Source organism: Elephas maximus, chromosome 4, assembly GCF_024166365.1.
Source record: "Elephas maximus indicus isolate mEleMax1 chromosome 4, mEleMax1 primary haplotype, whole genome shotgun sequence".
NCBI lineage: Eukaryota > Metazoa > Chordata > Mammalia > Proboscidea > Elephantidae > Elephas > Elephas maximus.
Genome location: NC_064822.1, coordinates 3516723 through 3539420, shown reverse-complemented (window position 1 = coordinate 3539420; position 22698 = coordinate 3516723).

The following is a 22698-nucleotide window of genomic DNA, read 5'->3' as shown; positions in this document are numbered from 1 at the left end:
CGAATAGAGCCAACGTGAGTCGAATCGAGCCTAACTGAGCTGAATCAACCTGAATGGAGCCGAATCCAGCCGAATCAAGCTGAATCCACACGATTCGATCCGAATGGAGCCGAAAGGACCTGAATGGAGCAAGGCAAGGCAAGGATCAAACGGGACCCAGTCAGACCAAGCTGGATATGACCAGATCAAGCCGGGCATAACCAGATCAAACCACATCTAACTAGACCCAAGCGGATCAAGCCAGATCTAACCGGGCCTAACTGTATCCAAGCTGATCCAATCGAATCCAGGTGGATAGAAGCAGATCCAGATGAATAGAACCGGATCCAGCCAGACATAAAAGGATCCAGTCAGATCCGAATGGATTCAACCAGTTCTAAACAGATACACCTGGATCCAACCAGTCCCAACCGGTTCCAACCGGATCCATCCGGTTCGACCCTCGCCCATCTGGTTCCAACAAGATCCAACAGATTGGAACTGGATCCGTCCGGTTCCAAGTGGTTCTATGTGGACCCAGCCGGATCCATCAGGTTTGAACTGGTTCTAGCAGAATCCAACCGGTTCCAGCCAGTTCGAACTGGATCCATCTGATTCCACCGGTTCCTTCCGAAACTACCCAGTTCCAACCGGTTCCATCCGGATCGATCTGGTTCCAACCGGTTCCATCCGGATCAATCAGCTTCCAACCGGATCCATTCGGATCCAGCCGGATCAATCAGGTTTCAACTGGTTCCACCTGGATCCAAACGGATCCGTCCGGTTCCAACTGGTTCCATGTGGACCCAGGCGGATCCATCAGGTTTCAACTGGTTCTAGCAGAATCCAACTGGTTCCAGTCGGTTCCAACTGGATCTATCAGGTTCCAACAGGTTTTCTCCGCAACTATCCGGATCCACCTGGATCCATTCGGGTCCAAACCGCTCCAGCCGGATCAAGGATTTTGCAACTGGATCCATCCGTATCCAGCCGGATCAATCTGGCTCCAACCGGTTCCATCCGGATCCATCCGCTTCCAACCGGATCAAATCAGCTCCAACGAATCTCCTTGAATGCCATTGCATCCCAACAAATTCCAACAAATCGCATCGAATCCCATCGAATCCCATCCAATCGCGTCGAATCCCGTCACACCCCTTTGAATCGCATTGAATTCCTTCAAATCCCGATGAATCTCTTCAAACCCCGTTGAACCCTGTCGATTCTTGTCGAATCCTGTTGAATCGTGTCAAATCGTATGGAGTTCCATCACAACACGTCGAAATGCTTCGATTCCTGTCAAATGGCATCCATGGCATCGAATCGCTTCAAGTCGGTTCCAAACCCGTGAATTCCATTGAATCTCATCAAATGGCTTCGATTGGCGTCTGAGCGGGTCGATTCCTGTCACATCCCATCGCATCTCCTTAAATCTGTTGAATCGCGTCAAGCTGTGTCACGTTGCATTGAATCCCTTCCAAGTCGACTGCCGTTGAATTGGGTCGAATCAAGTCGAATGGCATGGAATCCCGTCGAATCTCGTCGAATCCCGTTGAATCCTGTCGGCTTGCCTCTAATCGTGTCAAATCGTGTTGAATCACTTCGATACCTGTCGAGTCCCATCGATTCCCATTAAATGCCGTCCAATCACACTGAATGGCTTTGAATCGGAAGCAATGGAATAGATTAGAATGGAGTAAGGTAGGGTAAGTTTGGGTAGGGTAGACTACGGTGGACTATAGTAGACTAGAGTAAACTGGATTAGTAGTCTAGACTATTGCCCTAGGCTAGTAGCCTAGATGAGTAGACAAGAGTAGGGTAATGTGGGGTAGCGCTGGGTAGGGGAGCGAAAGGTGGAATACACAGTAGAATAGAAGAGAAGAGAATAGAGTTGAATTGTGTTGAATTGCCTCGAGTTGCATCGAATATCATCAAATCTTGTTGAATGGCATTGAATAGAGTCTATTAGAGCAGGGTAGTGTAGGATAGAATAGACTAGGACAGGAAAAAGTAGAATAGAACACAACAGAACAGAATAGAATAGATTACAGTAGGGTAGGGTAGTACAGAATAGAATAGATTAGAACAGAACAGAATAGAATAGAATCGATTAGGGTAGGGTAGGTTGGAATAGAGAGAAAAGAAGAATAGAATAGAACAGAACAGAGCAGAATAGAAAAGGATAGATTAGTGTACGGTAGGGTAGGATAGGGCAGAATAGAATAGAAATGAATGGCATAAAAGAGAATAGAGTCGAATTGTATCAAATTTCGTGGAATGGCTTTAAATCCCATGGAATAGAACAGATTAGAGTAGGGTAGGGTAGGATAGAATGGAAAGGAATAGAATAGACAAGAACGGCATAGAACAGAAGTGAAAGGAACAGAACAGGGTAGGGCAGGGTAGAATGGAGTAGGGTACTGTAGAGTCAAATAGAATGTAATAGAATAGATTAGGGTAGGGTAGGGTAGCATATTGTGGAATAGAGAGTAGAAGAATAGAAGAGAAGAGAATACAATTGAGAAGAGTCGAATCGAATAGATTAGAGTTGGCCAGAGTAAGGGAGAGGAGGGTAGAATAGAATGGCATAGAACAGAACAGAACACAACAGAAAGCATAGCAGAGAGTAGAATAGGGTAGAGTGGAGTTGAATAGAGTGGAAAAGAGCCAAATAGAGCTGATTAGAGCCGAATGGAGCCGAACTGAGCTGAATCAAGACGAAACGAGATGAATGGAGACAAACCGAGCCGAATTGCACCTAATCGCATTGTATCAGGGAGAATCGTGTCACATCCCGTCAAATCGTGTCGAATTGCATCGAATCAAATCGAATTGTATTTGAGCTGAATCGCGTCGAATCGTGTCGAAATGTGTCAAGTCGAATCCAATGGAATAGAGTAGGGTAGAGTAGGGTAGGGTAGAAAAAGAGATAGAGTAAAATAGAACTGAACAGAAAGAATAAAATAGAATAGAGTAGAGTAGAATAGAGTAAAGCAGAATAGAGTTGAATAGAGGCAAATAGAGCCCAATGGAGATGAAACGAGACAAATTGCTTTGAATCGCGTCCAATAGAATCAATTAGAGTGAACTAGAGCAGGGTAGGGTAGGGTAGGGTAGAATAGAACAGTCCAGAATGGAGTGGACTGGAATCGAATGGAGTCGAATGGAGTCGAATAATGATGAATAGAGTAGAAAAGAGTTGACTAGAGCCAAACAGGGCAGAATAGGGCTGAATCGAGCCAAATCCCACGAAATGGAGCCTAATCGAGCTGAACTGAGCCAATTTGAGCTGATTTGAACCGAACGGTGCCGAATCGCGTCAAACTGTCAAATGAAATTGAATAGATTAGAGTAGGGTAGGTTAAGGTAGGGTAGAGTAGACTAGAATAGAACAGGACAGAACAAAACTGAAAGAATAGAGTCGAGTCGAATAGAGACGAATAGAACCAAATGGAGACAAATTGTGCCAAATCTCATCGTATGGTGTCGAATCCCTTTGAATCGCGTCGAATCCCTGCAATTCGTGTTGAATCGTGTTGCATCGAATGAAATCTATTAGAATGGATTATAGTAGAGTAGGATAGGATACAGTAGATTACAATAGATTAGAGTAGAAGAGATTAGAAGGGAGTAGAATGCTGGAGTGGAGCTGAACGTTTCTGATGGAGTCGAATGGCATCGAATAGAGAAATAGAGTCGAATAGAGCTGATTAGAGCCAAATCGAGCCAAATCGAGCTGAACTGAGCCAAATCAAACCGAATCCAACCGATTGGAACCAAATGGACCCCGTTGGAGCCGATTGGAGCCTAGTCATATCGAATCGCGTCGCATAGTGTTGAAATGCGACAAATCAAATTGAATAGAGTAGGGTAGGTTAGGGTAGAATAGAAGAGAATAGAACGGGACAGAATAGAAAGAAGACAACACAATAGGGTAAGGAGAGTAGAGCAGAGTAGAATAGAGTAGTATAGAGTAGAATAGAGTCCGATAGAGCCGAATCGAGCGGAATCAATCCAAATGGATAGGAAATAAGACAGATCGCCTCAAATAGAATCGAACCGATTAGAGTTTGTTAGGGTAGGGTAGAAAGGAATAGAGTAGGATAGTGTAGAATAGAGTGGAATTGTTTGGAATGGAGTCAAATGGAGTGGCATAGATAGGAACAGAGTAAAAAAGAGTCGAATAGAGCCAAATAGAGTGGAAGAGGGCTGAATAAGGCCGAATAGAGCCAACGTGAGTCGAATCGAGCCTAACTGAGCTGAATCAACCTGAATGGAGCCGAATCCAGCCGAATCAAGCTGAATCCACACGATTCGATCCGAATGGAGCCGAAAGGACCTGAATGGAGCAAGGCAAGGCAAGGATCAAACGGGACCCAGTCAGACCAAGCTGGATATGACCAGATCAAGCCGGGCATAACCAGATCAAACCACATCTAACTAGACCCAAGCGGATCAAGCCAGATCTAACCGGGCCTAACTGTATCCAAGCTGATCCAATCGAATCCAGGTGGATAGAAGCAGATCCAGATGAATAGAACCGGATCCAGCCAGACATAAAAGGATCCAGTCAGATCCGAATGGATTCAACCAGTTCTAAACAGATACACCTGGATCCAACCAGTCCCAACCGGTTCCAACCGGATCCATCCGGTTCGACCCTCGCCCATCTGGTTCCAACAAGATCCAACAGATTGGAACTGGATCCGTCCGGTTCCAAGTGGTTCTATGTGGACCCAGCCGGATCCATCAGGTTTGAACTGGTTCTAGCAGAATCCAACCGGTTCCAGCCAGTTCGAACTGGATCCATCTGATTCCACCGGTTCCTTCCGAAACTACCCAGTTCCAACCGGTTCCATCCGGATCGATCTGGTTCCAACCGGTTCCATCCGGATCAATCAGCTTCCAACCGGATCCATTCGGATCCAGCCGGATCAATCAGGTTTCAACTGGTTCCACCTGGATCCAAACGGATCCGTCCGGTTCCAACTGGTTCCATGTGGACCCAGGCGGATCCATCAGGTTTCAACTGGTTCTAGCAGAATCCAACTGGTTCCAGTCGGTTCCAACTGGATCTATCAGGTTCCAACAGGTTTTCTCCGCAACTATCCGGATCCACCTGGATCCATTCGGGTCCAAACCGCTCCAGCCGGATCAAGGATTTTGCAACTGGATCCATCCGTATCCAGCTGGATCAATCTGGCTCCAACCGGTTCCATCCGGATCCATCCGCTTCCAACCGGATCAAATCAGCTCCAACGAATCTCCTTGAATGCCATTGCATCCCAACAAATTCCAACAAATCGCATCGAATCCCATCGAATCCCATCCAATCGCGTCGAATCCCGTCACACCCCTTTGAATCGCATTGAATTCCTTCAAATCCCGATGAATCTCTTCAAACCCCGTTGAACCCTGTCGATTCTTGTCGAATCCTGTTGAATCGTGTCAAATCGTATGGAGTTCCATCACAACACGTCGAAATGCTTCGATTCCTGTCAAATGGCATCCATGGCATCGAATCGCTTCAAGTCGGTTCCAAACCCGTTGAATTCCATTGAATCTCATCAAATGGCTTCGATTGGCGTCTGAGCGGGTCGATTCCTGTCACATCCCATCGCATCTCCTTAAATCTGTTGAATCGCGTCAAGCTGTGTCACGTTGCATTGAATCCCTTCCAAGTCGACTGCCGTTGAATTGGGTCGAATCAAGTCGAATGGCATGGAATCCCGTCGAATCTCGTCGAATCCCGTTGAATCCTGTCGGCTTCCCTCTAATCGTGTCAAATCGTGTTGAATCACTTCGATACCTGTCGAGTCCCATCGATTCCCATTAAATGCCGTCCAATCACACTGAATGGCTTTGAATCGGAAGCAATGGAATAGATTAGAATGGAGTAAGGTAGGGTAAGTTTGGGTAGGGTAGACTACGGTGGACTATAGTAGACTAGAGTAAACTGGATTAGTAGTCTAGACTATTGCCCTAGGCTAGTAGCCTAGATGAGTAGACAAGAGTAGGGTAATGTGGGGTAGCGCTGGGTAGGGGAGCGAAAGGTGGAATACACAGTAGAAGAATAGAAGAGAAGAGAATAGAGTTGAATTGTGTTGAATTGCCTCGAGTTGCATCGAATATCATCAAATCTTGTTGAATGGCATTGAATAGAGTCTATTAGAGCAGGGTAGTGTAGGATAGAATAGACTAGGACAGGAAAAAGTAGAATAGAACACAACAGAACAGAATAGAATAGATTACAGTAGGGTAGGGTAGTACAGAATAGAATAGATTAGAACAGAACAGAATAGAATAGAATCGATTAGGGTAGGGTAGGTTGGAATAGAGAGAAAAGAAGAATAGAATAGAACAGAACAGAGCAGAATAGAAAAGGATAGATTAGTGTACGGTAGGGTAGGATAGGGCAGAATAGAATAGAAATGAATGGCATAAAAGAGAATAGAGTCGAATTGTATCAAATTTCGTGGAATGGCTTTAAATCCCATGGAATAGAACAGATTAGAGTAGGGTAGGGTAGGATAGAATGGAAAGGAATAGAATAGACAAGAACGGCATAGAACAGAAGTGAAAGGAACAGAACAGGGTAGGGCAGGGTAGAATGGAGTAGGGTACTGTAGAGTCAAATAGAATGTAATAGAATAGATTAGGGTAGGGTAGGGTAGCATATTGTGGAATAGAGAGTAGAAGAATAGAAGAGAAGAGAATACAATTGAGAAGAGTCGAATCGAATAGATTAGAGTTGGCCAGAGTAAGGGAGAGGAGGGTAGAATAGAATGGCATAGAACAGAACAGAACACAACAGAAAGCATAGCAGAGAGTAGAATAGGGTAGAGTGGAGTTGAATAGAGTGGAAAAGAGCCAAATAGAGCTGATTAGAGCCGAATGGAGCCGAACTGAGCTGAATCAAGACGAAACGAGATGAATGGAGACAAACCGAGCCGAATTGCACCTAATCGCATTGTATCAGGGAGAATCGTGTCACATCCCGTCAAATCGTGTCGAATTGCATCGAATCAAATCGAATTGTATTTGAGCTGAATCGCGTCGAATCGTGTCGAAATGTGTCAAGTCGAATCCAATGGAATAGAGTAGGGTAGAGTAGGGTAGGGTAGAAAAAGAGATAGAGTAAAATAGAACTGAACAGAAAGAATAAAATAGAATAGAGTAGAGTAGAATAGAGTAAAGCAGAATAGAGTTGAATAGAGGCAAATAGAGCCCAATGGAGATGAAACGAGACAAATTGCTTTGAATCGCGTCCAATAGAATCAATTAGAGTGAACTAGAGCAGGGTAGGGTAGGGTAGGGTAGAATAGAACAGTCCAGAATGGAGTGGACTGGAATCGAATGGAGTCGAATGGAGTCGAATAATGATGAATAGAGTAGAAAAGAGTTGACTAGAGCCAAACAGGGCAGAATAGGGCTGAATCGAGCCAAATCCCACGAAATGGAGCCTAATCGAGCTGAACTGAGCCAATTTGAGCTGATTTGAACCGAACGGTGCCGAATCGCGTCAAACTGTCAAATGAAATTGAATAGATTAGAGTAGGGTAGGTTAAGGTAGGGTAGAGTAGACTAGAATAGAACAGGACAGAACAAAACTGAAAGAATAGAGTCGAGTCGAATAGAGACGAATAGAACCAAATGGAGACAAATTGTGCCAAATCTCATCGTATGGTGTCGAATCCCTTTGAATCGCGTCGAATCCCTGCAATTCGTGTTGAATCGTGTTGCATCGAATGAAATCTATTAGAATGGATTATAGTAGAGTAGGATAGGATACAGTAGATTACAATAGATTAGAGTAGAAGAGATTAGAAGGGAGTAGAATGCTGGAGTGGAGCTGAACGTTTCTGATGGAGTCGAATGGCATCGAATAGAGAAATAGAGTCGAATAGAGCTGATTAGAGCCAAATCGAGCCAAATCGAGCTGAACTGAGCCAAATCAAACCGAATCCAACCGATTGGAACCAAATGGACCCCGTTGGAGCCGATTGGAGCCTAGTCATATCGAATCGCGTCGCATAGTGTTGAAATGCGACAAATCAAATTGAATAGAGTAGGGTAGGTTAGGGTAGAATAGAAGAGAATAGAACGGGACAGAATAGAAAGAAGACAACACAATAGGGTAAGGAGAGTAGAGCAGAGTAGAATAGAGTAGTGTAGAGTAGAATAGAGTCCGATAGAGCCGATTCGAGCGGAATCAATCCAAATGGATAGGAAATAAGACAGATCGCCTCAAATAGAATCGAACCGATTAGAGTTTGTTAGGGTAGGGTAGAAAGGAATAGAGTAGGATAGTGTAGAATAGAGTGGAATTGTTTGGAATGGAGTCAAATGGAGTGGCATAGATAGGAACAGAGTAGAAAAGAGTCGAATAGAGCCAAATAGAGTGGAAGAGGGCTGAATAAGGCCGAATAGAGCCAACGTGAGTCGAATCGAGCCTAACTGAGCTGAATCAACCTGAATGGAGCCGAATCCAGCCGAATCAAGCTGAATCCACACGATTCGATCCGAATGGAGCCGAAAGGACCTGAATGGAGCAAGGCAAGGCAAGGATCAAACGGGACCCAGTCAGACCAAGCTGGATATGACCAGATCAAGCCGGGCATAACCAGATCAAACCACATCTAACTAGACCCAAGCGGATCAAGCCAGATCTAACCGGGCCTAACTGTATCCAAGCTGATCCAATCGAATCCAGGTGGATAGAAGCAGATCCAGATGAATAGAACCGGATCCAGCCAGACATAAAAGGATCCAGTCAGATCCGAATGGATTCAACCAGTTCTAAACAGATACACCTGGATCCAACCAGTCCCAACCGGTTCCAACCGGATCCATCCGGTTCGACCCTCGCCCATCTGGTTCCAACAAGATCCAACAGATTGGAACTGGATCCGTCCGGTTCCAAGTGGTTCTATGTGGACCCAGCCGGATCCATCAGGTTTGAACTGGTTCTAGCAGAATCCAACCGGTTCCAGCCAGTTCGAACTGGATCCATCTGATTCCACCGGTTCCTTCCGAAACTACCCAGTTCCAACCGGTTCCATCCGGATCGATCTGGTTCCAACCGGTTCCATCCGGATCAATCAGCTTCCAACCGGATCCATTCGGATCCAGCCGGATCAATCAGGTTTCAACTGGTTCCACCTGGATCCAAACGGATCCGTCCGGTTCCAACTGGTTCCATGTGGACCCAGGCGGATCCATCAGGTTTCAACTGGTTCTAGCAGAATCCAACTGGTTCCAGTCGGTTCCAACTGGATCTATCAGGTTCCAACAGGTTTTCTCCGCAACTATCCGGATCCACCTGGATCCATTCGGGTCCAAACCGCTCCAGCCGGATCAAGGATTTTGCAACTGGATCCATCCGTATCCAGCCGGATCAATCTGGCTCCAACCGGTTCCATCCGGATCCATCCGCTTCCAACCGGATCAAATCAGCTCCAACGAATCTCCTTGAATGCCATTGCATCCCAACAAATTCCAACAAATCGCATCGAATCCCATCGAATCCCATCCAATCGCGTCGAATCCCGTCACACCCCTTTGAATCGCATTGAATTCCTTCAAATCCCGATGAATCTCTTCAAACCCCGTTGAACCCTGTCGATTCTTGTCGAATCCTGTTGAATCGTGTCAAATCGTATGGAGTTCCATCACAACACGTCGAAATGCTTCGATTCCTGTCAAATGGCATCCATGGCATCGAATCGCTTCAAGTCGGTTCCAAACCCGTGAATTCCATTGAATCTCATCAAATGGCTTCGATTGGCGTCTGAGCGGGTCGATTCCTGTCACATCCCATCGCATCTCCTTAAATCTGTTGAATCGCGTCAAGCTGTGTCACGTTGCATTGAATCCCTTCCAAGTCGACTGCCGTTGAATTGGGTCGAATCAAGTCGAATGGCATGGAATCCCGTCGAATCTCGTCGAATCCCGTTGAATCCTGTCGGCTTGCCTCTAATCGTGTCAAATCGTGTTGAATCACTTCGATACCTGTCGAGTCCCATCGATTCCCATTAAATGCCGTCCAATCACACTGAATGGCTTTGAATCGGAAGCAATGGAATAGATTAGAATGGAGTAAGGTAGGGTAAGTTTGGGTAGGGTAGACTACGGTGGACTATAGTAGACTAGAGTAAACTGGATTAGTAGTCTAGACTATTGCCCTAGGCTAGTAGCCTAGATGAGTAGACAAGAGTAGGGTAATGTGGGGTAGCGCTGGGTAGGGGAGCGAAAGGTGGAATACACAGTAGAATAGAAGAGAAGAGAATAGAGTTGAATTGTGTTGAATTGCCTCGAGTTGCATCGAATATCATCAAATCTTGTTGAATGGCATTGAATAGAGTCTATTAGAGCAGGGTAGTGTAGGATAGAATAGACTAGGACAGGAAAAAGTAGAATAGAACACAACAGAACAGAATAGAATAGATTACAGTAGGGTAGGGTAGTACAGAATAGAATAGATTAGAACAGAACAGAATAGAATAGAATCGATTAGGGTAGGGTAGGTTGGAATAGAGAGAAAAGAAGAATAGAATAGAACAGAACAGAGCAGAATAGAAAAGGATAGATTAGTGTACGGTAGGGTAGGATAGGGCAGAATAGAATAGAAATGAATGGCATAAAAGAGAATAGAGTCGAATTGTATCAAATTTCGTGGAATGGCTTTAAATCCCATGGAATAGAACAGATTAGAGTAGGGTAGGGTAGGATAGAATGGAAAGGAATAGAATAGACAAGAACGGCATAGAACAGAAGTGAAAGGAACAGAACAGGGTAGGGCAGGGTAGAATGGAGTAGGGTACTGTAGAGTCAAATAGAATGTAATAGAATAGATTAGGGTAGGGTAGGGTAGCATATTGTGGAATAGAGAGTAGAAGAATAGAAGAGAAGAGAATACAATTGAGAAGAGTCGAATCGAATAGATTAGAGTTGGCCAGAGTAAGGGAGAGGAGGGTAGAATAGAATGGCATAGAACAGAACAGAACACAACAGAAAGCATAGCAGAGAGTAGAATAGGGTAGAGTGGAGTTGAATAGAGTGGAAAAGAGCCAAATAGAGCTGATTAGAGCCGAATGGAGCCGAACTGAGCTGAATCAAGACGAAACGAGATGAATGGAGACAAACCGAGCCGAATTGCACCTAATCGCATTGTATCAGGGAGAATCGTGTCACATCCCGTCAAATCGTGTCGAATTGCATCGAATCAAATCGAATTGTATTTGAGCTGAATCGCGTCGAATCGTGTCGAAATGTGTCAAGTCGAATCCAATGGAATAGAGTAGGGTAGAGTAGGGTAGGGTAGAAAAAGAGATAGAGTAAAATAGAACTGAACAGAAAGAATAAAATAGAATAGAGTAGAGTAGAATAGAGTAAAGCAGAATAGAGTTGAATAGAGGCAAATAGAGCCCAATGGAGATGAAACGAGACAAATTGCTTTGAATCGCGTCCAATAGAATCAATTAGAGTGAACTAGAGCAGGGTAGGGTAGGGTAGGGTAGAATAGAACAGTCCAGAATGGAGTGGACTGGAATCGAATGGAGTCGAATGGAGTCGAATAATGATGAATAGAGTAGAAAAGAGTTGACTAGAGCCAAACAGGGCAGAATAGGGCTGAATCGAGCCAAATCCCACGAAATGGAGCCTAATCGAGCTGAACTGAGCCAATTTGAGCTGATTTGAACCGAACGGTGCCGAATCGCGTCAAACTGTCAAATGAAATTGAATAGATTAGAGTAGGGTAGGTTAAGGTAGGGTAGAGTAGACTAGAATAGAACAGGACAGAACAAAACTGAAAGAATAGAGTCGAGTCGAATAGAGACGAATAGAACCAAATGGAGACAAATTGTGCCAAATCTCATCGTATGGTGTCGAATCCCTTTGAATCGCGTCGAATCCCTGCAATTCGTGTTGAATCGTGTTGCATCGAATGAAATCTATTAGAATGGATTATAGTAGAGTAGGATAGGATACAGTAGATTACAATAGATTAGAGTAGAAGAGATTAGAAGGGAGTAGAATGCTGGAGTGGAGCTGAACGTTTCTGATGGAGTCGAATGGCATCGAATAGAGAAATAGAGTCGAATAGAGCTGATTAGAGCCAAATCGAGCCAAATCGAGCTGAACTGAGCCAAATCAAACCGAATCCAACCGATTGGAACCAAATGGACCCCGTTGGAGCCGATTGGAGCCTAGTCATATCGAATCGCGTCGCATAGTGTTGAAATGCGACAAATCAAATTGAATAGAGTAGGGTAGGTTAGGGTAGAATAGAAGAGAATAGAACGGGACAGAATAGAAAGAAGACAACACAATAGGGTAAGGAGAGTAGAGCAGAGTAGAATAGAGTAGTGTAGAGTAGAATAGAGTCCGATAGAGCCGATTCGAGCGGAATCAATCCAAATGGATAGGAAATAAGACAGATCGCCTCAAATAGAATCGAACCGATTAGAGTTTGTTAGGGTAGGGTAGAAAGGAATAGAGTAGGATAGTGTAGAATAGAGTGGAATTGTTTGGAATGGAGTCAAATGGAGTGGCATAGATAGGAACAGAGTAGAAAAGAGTCGAATAGAGCCAAATAGAGTGGAAGAGGGCTGAATAAGGCCGAATAGAGCCAACGTGAGTCGAATCGAGCCTAACTGAGCTGAATCAACCTGAATGGAGCCGAATCCAGCCGAATCAAGCTGAATCCACACGATTCGATCCGAATGGAGCCGAAAGGACCTGAATGGAGCAAGGCAAGGCAAGGATCAAACGGGACCCAGTCAGACCAAGCTGGATATGACCAGATCAAGCCGGGCATAACCAGATCAAACCACATCTAACTAGACCCAAGCGGATCAAGCCAGATCTAACCGGGCCTAACTGTATCCAAGCTGATCCAATCGAATCCAGGTGGATAGAAGCAGATCCAGATGAATAGAACCGGATCCAGCCGGACAGAAAAGGATCCAGTCAGATCCGAATGGATTCAACCAGTTCTAAACAGATACACCTGGATCCAACCAGTCCCAACCGGTTCCAACCGGATCCATCCGGTTCGACCCTCGCCCATCTGGTTCCAACAAGATCCAACAGATTGGAACTGGATCCGTCCGGTTCCAAGTGGTTCTATGTGGACCCAGCCGGATCCATCAGGTTTGAACTGGTTCTAGCAGAATCCAACCGGTTCCAGCCAGTTCGAACTGGATCCATCTGATTCCACCGGTTCCTTCCAAAACTACCCAGTTCCAACCGGTTCCATCCGGATCGATCTGGTTCCAACCGGTTCCATCCGGATCAATCAGCTTCCAACCGGATCCATTCGGATCCAGCCGGATCAATCAGGTTTCAACTGGTTCCACCTGGATCCAAACGGATCCGTCCGGTTCCAACTGGTTCCATGTGGACCCAGGCGGATCCATCAGGTTTCAACTGGTTCTAGCAGAATCCAACTGGTTCCAGTCGGTTCCAACTGGATCTATCAGGTTCCAACAGGTTTTCTCCGCAACTATCCGGATCCACCTGGATCCATTCGGGTCCAAACCGCTCCAGCCGGATCAAGGATTTTGCAACTGGATCCATCCGTATCCAGCTGGATCAATCTGGCTCCAACCGGTTCCATCCGGATCCATCCGCTTCCAACCGGATCAAATCAGCTCCAACGAATCTCCTTGAATGCCATTGCATCCCAACAAATTCCAACAAATCGCATCGAATCCCATCGAATCCCATCCAATCGCGTCGAATCCCGTCACACCCCTTTGAATCGCATTGAATTCCTTCAAATCCCGATGAATCTCTTCAAACCCCGTTGAACCCTGTCGATTCTTGTCGAATCCTGTTGAATCGTGTCAAATCGTATGGAGTTCCATCACAACACGTCGAAATGCTTCGATTCCTGTCAAATGGCATCCATGGCATCGAATCGCTTCAAGTCGGTTCCAAACCCGTTGAATTCCATTGAATCTCATCAAATGGCTTCGATTGGCGTCTGAGCGGGTCGATTCCTGTCACATCCCATCGCATCTCCTTAAATCTGTTGAATCGCGTCAAGCTGTGTCACGTTGCATTGAATCCCTTCCAAGTCGACTGCCGTTGAATTGGGTCGAATCAAGTCGAATGGCATGGAATCCCGTCGAATCTCGTCGAATCCCGTTGAATCCTGTCGGCTTCCCTCTAATCGTGTCAAATCGTGTTGAATCACTTCGATACCTGTCGAGTCCCATCGATTCCCATTAAATGCCGTCCAATCACACTGAATGGCTTTGAATCGGAAGCAATGGAATAGATTAGAATGGAGTAAGGTAGGGTAAGTTTGGGTAGGGTAGACTACGGTGGACTATAGTAGACTAGAGTAAACTGGATTAGTAGTCTAGACTATTGCCCTAGGCTAGTAGCCTAGATGAGTAGACAAGAGTAGGGTAATGTGGGGTAGCGCTGGGTAGGGGAGCGAAAGGTGGAATACACAGTAGAAGAATAGAAGAGAAGAGAATAGAGTTGAATTGTGTTGAATTGCCTCGAGTTGCATCGAATATCATCAAATCTTGTTGAATGGCATTGAATAGAGTCTATTAGAGCAGGGTAGTGTAGGATAGAATAGACTAGGACAGGAAAAAGTAGAATAGAACACAACAGAACAGAATAGAATAGATTACAGTAGGGTAGGGTAGTACAGAATAGAATAGATTAGAACAGAACAGAATAGAATAGAATCGATTAGGGTAGGGTAGGTTGGAATAGAGAGAAAAGAAGAATAGAATAGAACAGAACAGAGCAGAATAGAAAAGGATAGATTAGTGTACGGTAGGGTAGGATAGGGCAGAATAGAATAGAAATGAATGGCATAAAAGAGAATAGAGTCGAATTGTATCAAATTTCGTGGAATGGCTTTAAATCCCATGGAATAGAACAGATTAGAGTAGGGTAGGGTAGGATAGAATGGAAAGGAATAGAATAGACAAGAACGGCATAGAACAGAAGTGAAAGGAACAGAACAGGGTAGGGCAGGGTAGAATGGAGTAGGGTACTGTAGAGTCAAATAGAATGTAATAGAATAGATTAGGGTAGGGTAGGGTAGCATATTGTGGAATAGAGAGTAGAAGAATAGAAGAGAAGAGAATACAATTGAGAAGAGTCGAATCGAATAGATTAGAGTTGGCCAGAGTAAGGGAGAGGAGGGTAGAATAGAATGGCATAGAACAGAACAGAACACAACAGAAAGCATAGCAGAGAGTAGAATAGGGTAGAGTGGAGTTGAATAGAGTGGAAAAGAGCCAAATAGAGCTGATTAGAGCCGAATGGAGCCGAACTGAGCTGAATCAAGACGAAACGAGATGAATGGAGACAAACCGAGCCGAATTGCACCTAATCGCATTGTATCAGGGAGAATCGTGTCACATCCCGTCAAATCGTGTCGAATTGCATCGAATCAAATCGAATTGTATTTGAGCTGAATCGCGTCGAATCGTGTCGAAATGTGTCAAGTCGAATCCAATGGAATAGAGTAGGGTAGAGTAGGGTAGGGTAGAAAAAGAGATAGAGTAAAATAGAACTGAACAGAAAGAATAAAATAGAATAGAGTAGAGTAGAATAGAGTAAAGCAGAATAGAGTTGAATAGAGGCAAATAGAGCCCAATGGAGATGAAACGAGACAAATTGCTTTGAATCGCGTCCAATAGAATCAATTAGAGTGAACTAGAGCAGGGTAGGGTAGGGTAGGGTAGAATAGAACAGTCCAGAATGGAGTGGACTGGAATCGAATGGAGTCGAATGGAGTCGAATAATGATGAATAGAGTAGAAAAGAGTTGACTAGAGCCAAACAGGGCAGAATAGGGCTGAATCGAGCCAAATCCCACGAAATGGAGCCTAATCGAGCTGAACTGAGCCAATTTGAGCTGATTTGAACCGAACGGTGCCGAATCGCGTCAAACTGTCAAATGAAATTGAATAGATTAGAGTAGGGTAGGTTAAGGTAGGGTAGAGTAGACTAGAATAGAACAGGACAGAACAAAACTGAAAGAATAGAGTCGAGTCGAATAGAGACGAATAGAACCAAATGGAGACAAATTGTGCCAAATCTCATCGTATGGTGTCGAATCCCTTTGAATCGCGTCGAATCCCTGCAATTCGTGTTGAATCGTGTTGCATCGAATGAAATCTATTAGAATGGATTATAGTAGAGTAGGATAGGATACAGTAGATTACAATAGATTAGAGTAGAAGAGATTAGAAGGGAGTAGAATGCTGGAGTGGAGCTGAACGTTTCTGATGGAGTCGAATGGCATCGAATAGAGAAATAGAGTCGAATAGAGCTGATTAGAGCCAAATCGAGCCAAATCGAGCTGAACTGAGCCAAATCAAACCGAATCCAACCGATTGGAACCAAATGGACCCCGTTGGAGCCGATTGGAGCCTAGTCATATCGAATCGCGTCGCATAGTGTTGAAATGCGACAAATCAAATTGAATAGAGTAGGGTAGGTTAGGGTAGAATAGAAGAGAATAGAACGGGACAGAATAGAAAGAAGACAACACAATAGGGTAAGGAGAGTAGAGCAGAGTAGAATAGAGTAGTGTAGAGTAGAATAGAGTCCGATAGAGCCGATTCGAGCGGAATCAATCCAAATGGATAGGAAATAAGACAGATCGCCTCAAATAGAATCGAACCGATTAGAGTTTGTTAGGGTAGGGTAGAAAGGAATAGAGTAGGATAGTGTAGAATAGAGTGGAATTGTTTGGAATGGAGTCAAATGGAGTGGCATAGATAGGAACAGAGTAGAAAAGAGTCGAATAGAGCCAAATAGAGTGGAAGAGGGCTGAATAAGGCCGAATAGAGCCAACGTGAGTCGAATCGAGCCTAACTGAGCTGAATCAACCTGAATGGAGCCGAATCCAGCCGAATCAAGCTGAATCCACACGATTCGATCCGAATGGAGCCGAAAGGACCTGAATGGAGCAAGGCAAGGCAAGGATCAAACGGGACCCAGTCAGACCAAGCTGGATATGACCAGATCAAGCCGGGCATAACCAGATCAAACCACATCTAACTAGACCCAAGCGGATCAAGCCAGATCTAACCGGGCCTAACTGTATCCAAGCTGATCCAATCGAATCCAGGTGGATAGAAGCAGATCCAGATGAATAGAACCGGATCCAGCCAGACAGAAAAGGATCCAGTCAGATCCGAATGGATTCAACCAGTTCTAAACAGATACACCTGGATCCAACCAGTCCCAACCGGTTCCAACCGGATCCATCCGGTTCGACCCTCGCCCATCTGGTTCCAACAAGATCCAACAGATTGGAACTGGATCCGTCCGGTTCCAAGTGGTTCTATGTGGACCCAGCCGGATCCATCAGGTTTGAACTGGTTCTAGCAGAATCCAACCGGTTCCAGCCAGTTCGAACTGGATCCATCTGATTCCACCGGTTCCTTCCGAAACTACCCAGTTCCAACCGGTTCCATCCGGATCGATCTGGTTCCAACCGGTTCCATCCGGATCAATCAGCTTCCAACCGGATCCATTCGGATCCAGCCGGATCAATCAGGTTTCAACTGGTTCCACCTGGATCCAAACGGATCCGTCCGGTTCCAACTGGTTCCATGTGGACCCAGGCGGATCCATCAGGTTTCAACTGGTTCTAGCAGAATCCAACTGGTTCCAGTCGGTTCCAACTGGATCTATCAGGTTCCAACAGGTTTTCTCCGCAACTATCCGGATCCACCTGGATCCATTCGGGTCCAAACCGCTCCAGCCGGATCAAGGATTTTGCAACTGGATCCATCCGTATCCAGCTGGATCAATCTGGCTCCAACCGGTTCCATCCGGATCCATCCGCTTCCAACCGGATCAAATCAGCTCCAACGAATCTCCTTGAATGCCATTGCATCCCAACAAATTCCAACAAATCGCATCGAATCCCATCGAATCCCATCCAATCGCGTCGAATCCCGTCACACCCCTTTGAATCGCATTGAATTCCTTCAAATCCCGATGAATCTCTTCAAACCCCGTTGAACCCTGTCGATTCTTGTCGAATCCTGTTGAATCGTGTCAAATCGTATGGAGTTCCATCACAACACGTCGAAATGCTTCGATTCCTGTCAAATGGCATCCATGGCATCGAATCGCTTCAAGTCGGTTCCAAACCCGTGAATTCCATTGAATCTCATCAAATGGCTTCGATTGGCGTCTGAGCGGGTCGATTCCTGTCACATCCCATCGCATCTCCTTAAATCTGTTGAATCGCGTCAAGCTGTGTCACGTTGCATTGAATCCCTTCCAAGTCGACTGCCGTTGAATTGGGTCGAATCAAGTCGAATGGCATGGAATCCCGTCGAATCTCGTCGAATCCCGTTGAATCCTGTCGGCTTCCCTCTAATCGTGTCAAATCGTGTTGAATCACTTCGATACCTGTCGAGTCCCATCGATTCCCATTAAATGCCGTCCAATCACACTGAATGGCTTTGAATCGGAAGCAATGGAATAGATTAGAATGGAGTAAGGTAGGGTAAGTTTGGGTAGGGTAGACTACGGTGGACTATAGTAGACTAGAGTAAACTGGATTAGTAGTCTAGACTATTGCCCTAGGCTAGTAGCCTAGATGAGTAGACAAGAGTAGGGTAATGTGGGGTAGCGCTGGGTAGGGGAGCGAAAGGTGGAATACACAGTAGAAGAATAGAAGAGAAGAGAATAGAGTTGAATTGTGTTGAATTGCCTCGAGTTGCATCGAATATCATCAAATCTTGTTGAATGGCATTGAATAGAGTCTATTAGAGCAGGGTAGTGTAGGATAGAATAGACTAGGACAGGAAAAAGTAGAATAGAACACAACAGAACAGAATAGAATAGATTACAGTAGGGTAGGGTAGTACAGAATAGAATAGATTAGAACAGAACAGAATAGAATAGAATCGATTAGGGTAGGGTAGGTTGGAATAGAGAGAAAAGAAGAATAGAATAGAACAGAACAGAGCAGAATAGAAAAGGATAGATTAGTGTACGGTAGGGTAGGATAGGGCAGAATAGAATAGAAATGAATGGCATAAAAGAGAATAGAGTCGAATTGTATCAAATTTCGTGGAATGGCTTTAAATCCCATGGAATAGAACAGATTAGAGTAGGGTAGGGTAGGATAGAATGGAAAGGAATAGAATAGACAAGAACGGCATAGAACAGAAGTGAAAGGAACAGAACAGGGTAGGGCAGGGTAGAATGGAGTAGGGTACTGTAGAGTCAAATAGAATGTAATAGAATAGATTAGGGTAGGGTAGGGTAGCATATTGTGGAATAGAGAGTAGAAGAATAGAAGAGAAGAGAATACAATTGAGAAGAGTCGAATCGAATAGATTAGAGTTGGCCAGAGTAAGGGAGAGGAGGGTAGAATAGAATGGCATAGAACAGAACAGAACACAACAGAAAGCATAGCAGAGAGTAGAATAGGGTAGAGTGGAGTTGAATAGAGTGGAAAAGAGCCAAATAGAGCTGATTAGAGCCGAATGGAGCCGAACTGAGCTGAATCAAGACGAAACGAGATGAATGGAGACAAACCGAGCCGAATTGCACCTAATCGCATTGTATCAGGGAGAATCGTGTCACATCCCGTCAAATCGTGTCGAATTGCATCGAATCAAATCGAATTGTATTTGAGCTGAATCGCGTCGAATCGTGTCGAAATGTGTCAAGTCGAATCCAATGGAATAGAGTAGGGTAGAGTAGGGTAGGGTAGAAAAAGAGATAGAGTAAAATAGAACTGAACAGAAAGAATAAAATAGAATAGAGTAGAGTAGAATAGAGTAAAGCAGAATAGAGTTGAATAGAGGCAAATAGAGCCCAATGGAGATGAAACGAGACAAATTGCTTTGAATCGCGTCCAATAGAATCAATTAGAGTGAACTAGAGCAGGGTAGGGTAGGGTAGGGTAGAATAGAACAGTCCAGAATGGAGTGGACTGGAATCGAATGGAGTCGAATGGAGTCGAATAATGATGAATAGAGTAGAAAAGAGTTGACTAGAGCCAAACAGGGCAGAATAGGGCTGAATCGAGCCAAATCCCACGAAATGGAGCCTAATCGAGCTGAACTGAGCCAATTTGAGCTGATTTGAACCGAACGGTGCCGAATCGCGTCAAACTGTCAAATGAAATTGAATAGATTAGAGTAGGGTAGGTTAAGGTAGGGTAGAGTAGACTAGAATAGAACAGGACAGAACAAAACTGAAAGAATAGAGTCGAGTCGAATAGAGACGAATAGAACCAAATGGAGACAAATTGTGCCAAATCTCATCGTATGGTGTCGAATCCCTTTGAATCGCGTCGAATCCCTGCAATTCGTGTTGAATCGTGTTGCATCGAATGAAATCTATTAGAATGGATTATAGTAGAGTAGGATAGGATACAGTAGATTACAATAGATTAGAGTAGAAGAGATTAGAAGGGAGTAGAATGCTGGAGTGGAGCTGAACGTTTCTGATGGAGTCGAATGGCATCGAATAGAGAAATAGAGTCGAATAGAGCTGATTAGAGCCAAATCGAGCCAAATCGAGCTGAACTGAGCCAAATCAAACCGAATCCAACCGATTGGAACCAAATGGACCCCGTTGGAGCCGATTGGAGCCTAGTCATATCGAATCGCGTCGCATAGTGTTGAAATGCGACAAATCAAATTGAATAGAGTAGGGTAGGTTAGGGTAGAATAGAAGAGAATAGAACGGGACAGAATAGAAAGAAGACAACACAATAGGGTAAGGAGAGTAGAGCAGAGTAGAATAGAGTAGTGTAGAGTAGAATAGAGTCCGATAGAGCCGATTCGAGCGGAATCAATCCAAATGGATAGGAAATAAGACAGATCGCCTCAAATAGAATCGAACCGATTAGAGTTTGTTAGGGTAGGGTAGAAAGGAATAGAGTAGGATAGTGTAGAATAGAGTGGAATTGTTTGGAATGGAGTCAAATGGAGTGGCATAGATAGGAACAGAGTAGAAAAGAGTCGAATAGAGCCAAATAGAGTGGAAGAGGGCTGAATAAGGCCGAATAGAGCCAACGTGAGTCGAATCGAGCCTAACTGAGCTGAATCAACCTGAATGGAGCCGAATCCAGCCGAATCAAGCTGAATCCACACGATTCGATCCGAATGGAGCCGAAAGGACCTGAATGGAGCAAGGCAAGGCAAGGATCAAACGGGACCCAGTCAGACCAAGCTGGATATGACCAGATCAAGCCGGGCATAACCAGATCAAACCAGATCTAACTAGACCCAAGCGGATCAAGCCAGATCTAACCGGGCCTAACTGTATCCAAGCTGATCCAATCGAATCCAGGTGGATAGAAGCAGATCCAGATGAATAGAACCGGATCCAGCCAGACATAAAAGGATCCAGTCAGATCCGAATGGATTCAACCAGTTCTAAACAGATACACCTGGATCCAACCAGTCCCAACCGGTTCCAACCGGATCCATCCGGTTCGACCCTCGCCCATCTGGTTCCAACAAGATCCAACAGATTGGAACTGGATCCGTCCGGTTCCAAGTGGTTCTATGTGGACCCAGCCGGATCCATCAGGTTTGAACTGGTTCTAGCAGAATCCAACCGGTTCCAGCCAGTTCGAACTGGATCCATCTGATTCCACCGGTTCCTTCCAAAACTACCCAGTTCCAACCGGTTCCATCCGGATCGATCTGGTTCCAACCGGTTCCATCCGGATCAATCAGCTTCCAACCGGATCCATTCGGATCCAGCCGGATCAATCAGGTTTCAACTGGTTCCACCTGGATCCAAACGGATCCGTCCGGTTCCAACTGGTTCCATGTGGACCCAGGCGGATCCATCAGGTTTCAACTGGTTCTAGCAGAATCCAACTGGTTCCAGTCGGTTCCAACTGGATCTATCAGGTTCCAACAGGTTTTCTCCGCAACTATCCGGATCCACCTGGATCCATTCGGGTCCAAACCGCTCCAGCCGGATCAAGGATTTTGCAACTGGATCCATCCGTATCCAGCTGGATCAATCTGGCTCCAACCGGTTCCATCCGGATCCATCCGCTTCCAACCGGATCAAATCAGCTCCAACGAATCTCCTTGAATGCCATTGCATCCCAACAAATTCCAACAAATCGCATCGAATCCCATCGAATCCCATCCAATCGCGTCGAATCCCGTCACACCCCTTTGAATCGCATTGAATTCCTTCAAATCCCGATGAATCTCTTCAAACCCCGTTGAACCCTGTCGATTCTTGTCGAATCCTGTTGAATCGTGTCAAATCGTATGGAGTTCCATCACAACACGTCGAAATGCTTCGATTCCTGTCAAATGGCATCCATGGCATCGAATCGCTTCAAGTCGGTTCCAAACCCGTGAATTCCATTGAATCTCATCAAATGGCTTCGATTGGCGTCTGAGCGGGTCGATTCCTGTCACATCCCATCGCATCTCCTTAAATCTGTTGAATCGCGTCAAGCTGTGTCACGTTGCATTGAATCCCTTCCAAGTCGACTGCCGTTGAATTGGGTCGAATCAAGTCGAATGGCATGGAATCCCGTCGAATCTCGTCGAATCCCGTTGAATCCTGTCGGCTTCCCTCTAATCGTGTCAAATCGTGTTGAATCACTTCGATACCTGTCGAGTCCCATCGATTCCCATTAAATGCCGTCCAATCACACTGAATGGCTTTGAATCGGAAGCAATGGAATAGATTAGAATGGAGTAAGGTAGGGTAAGTT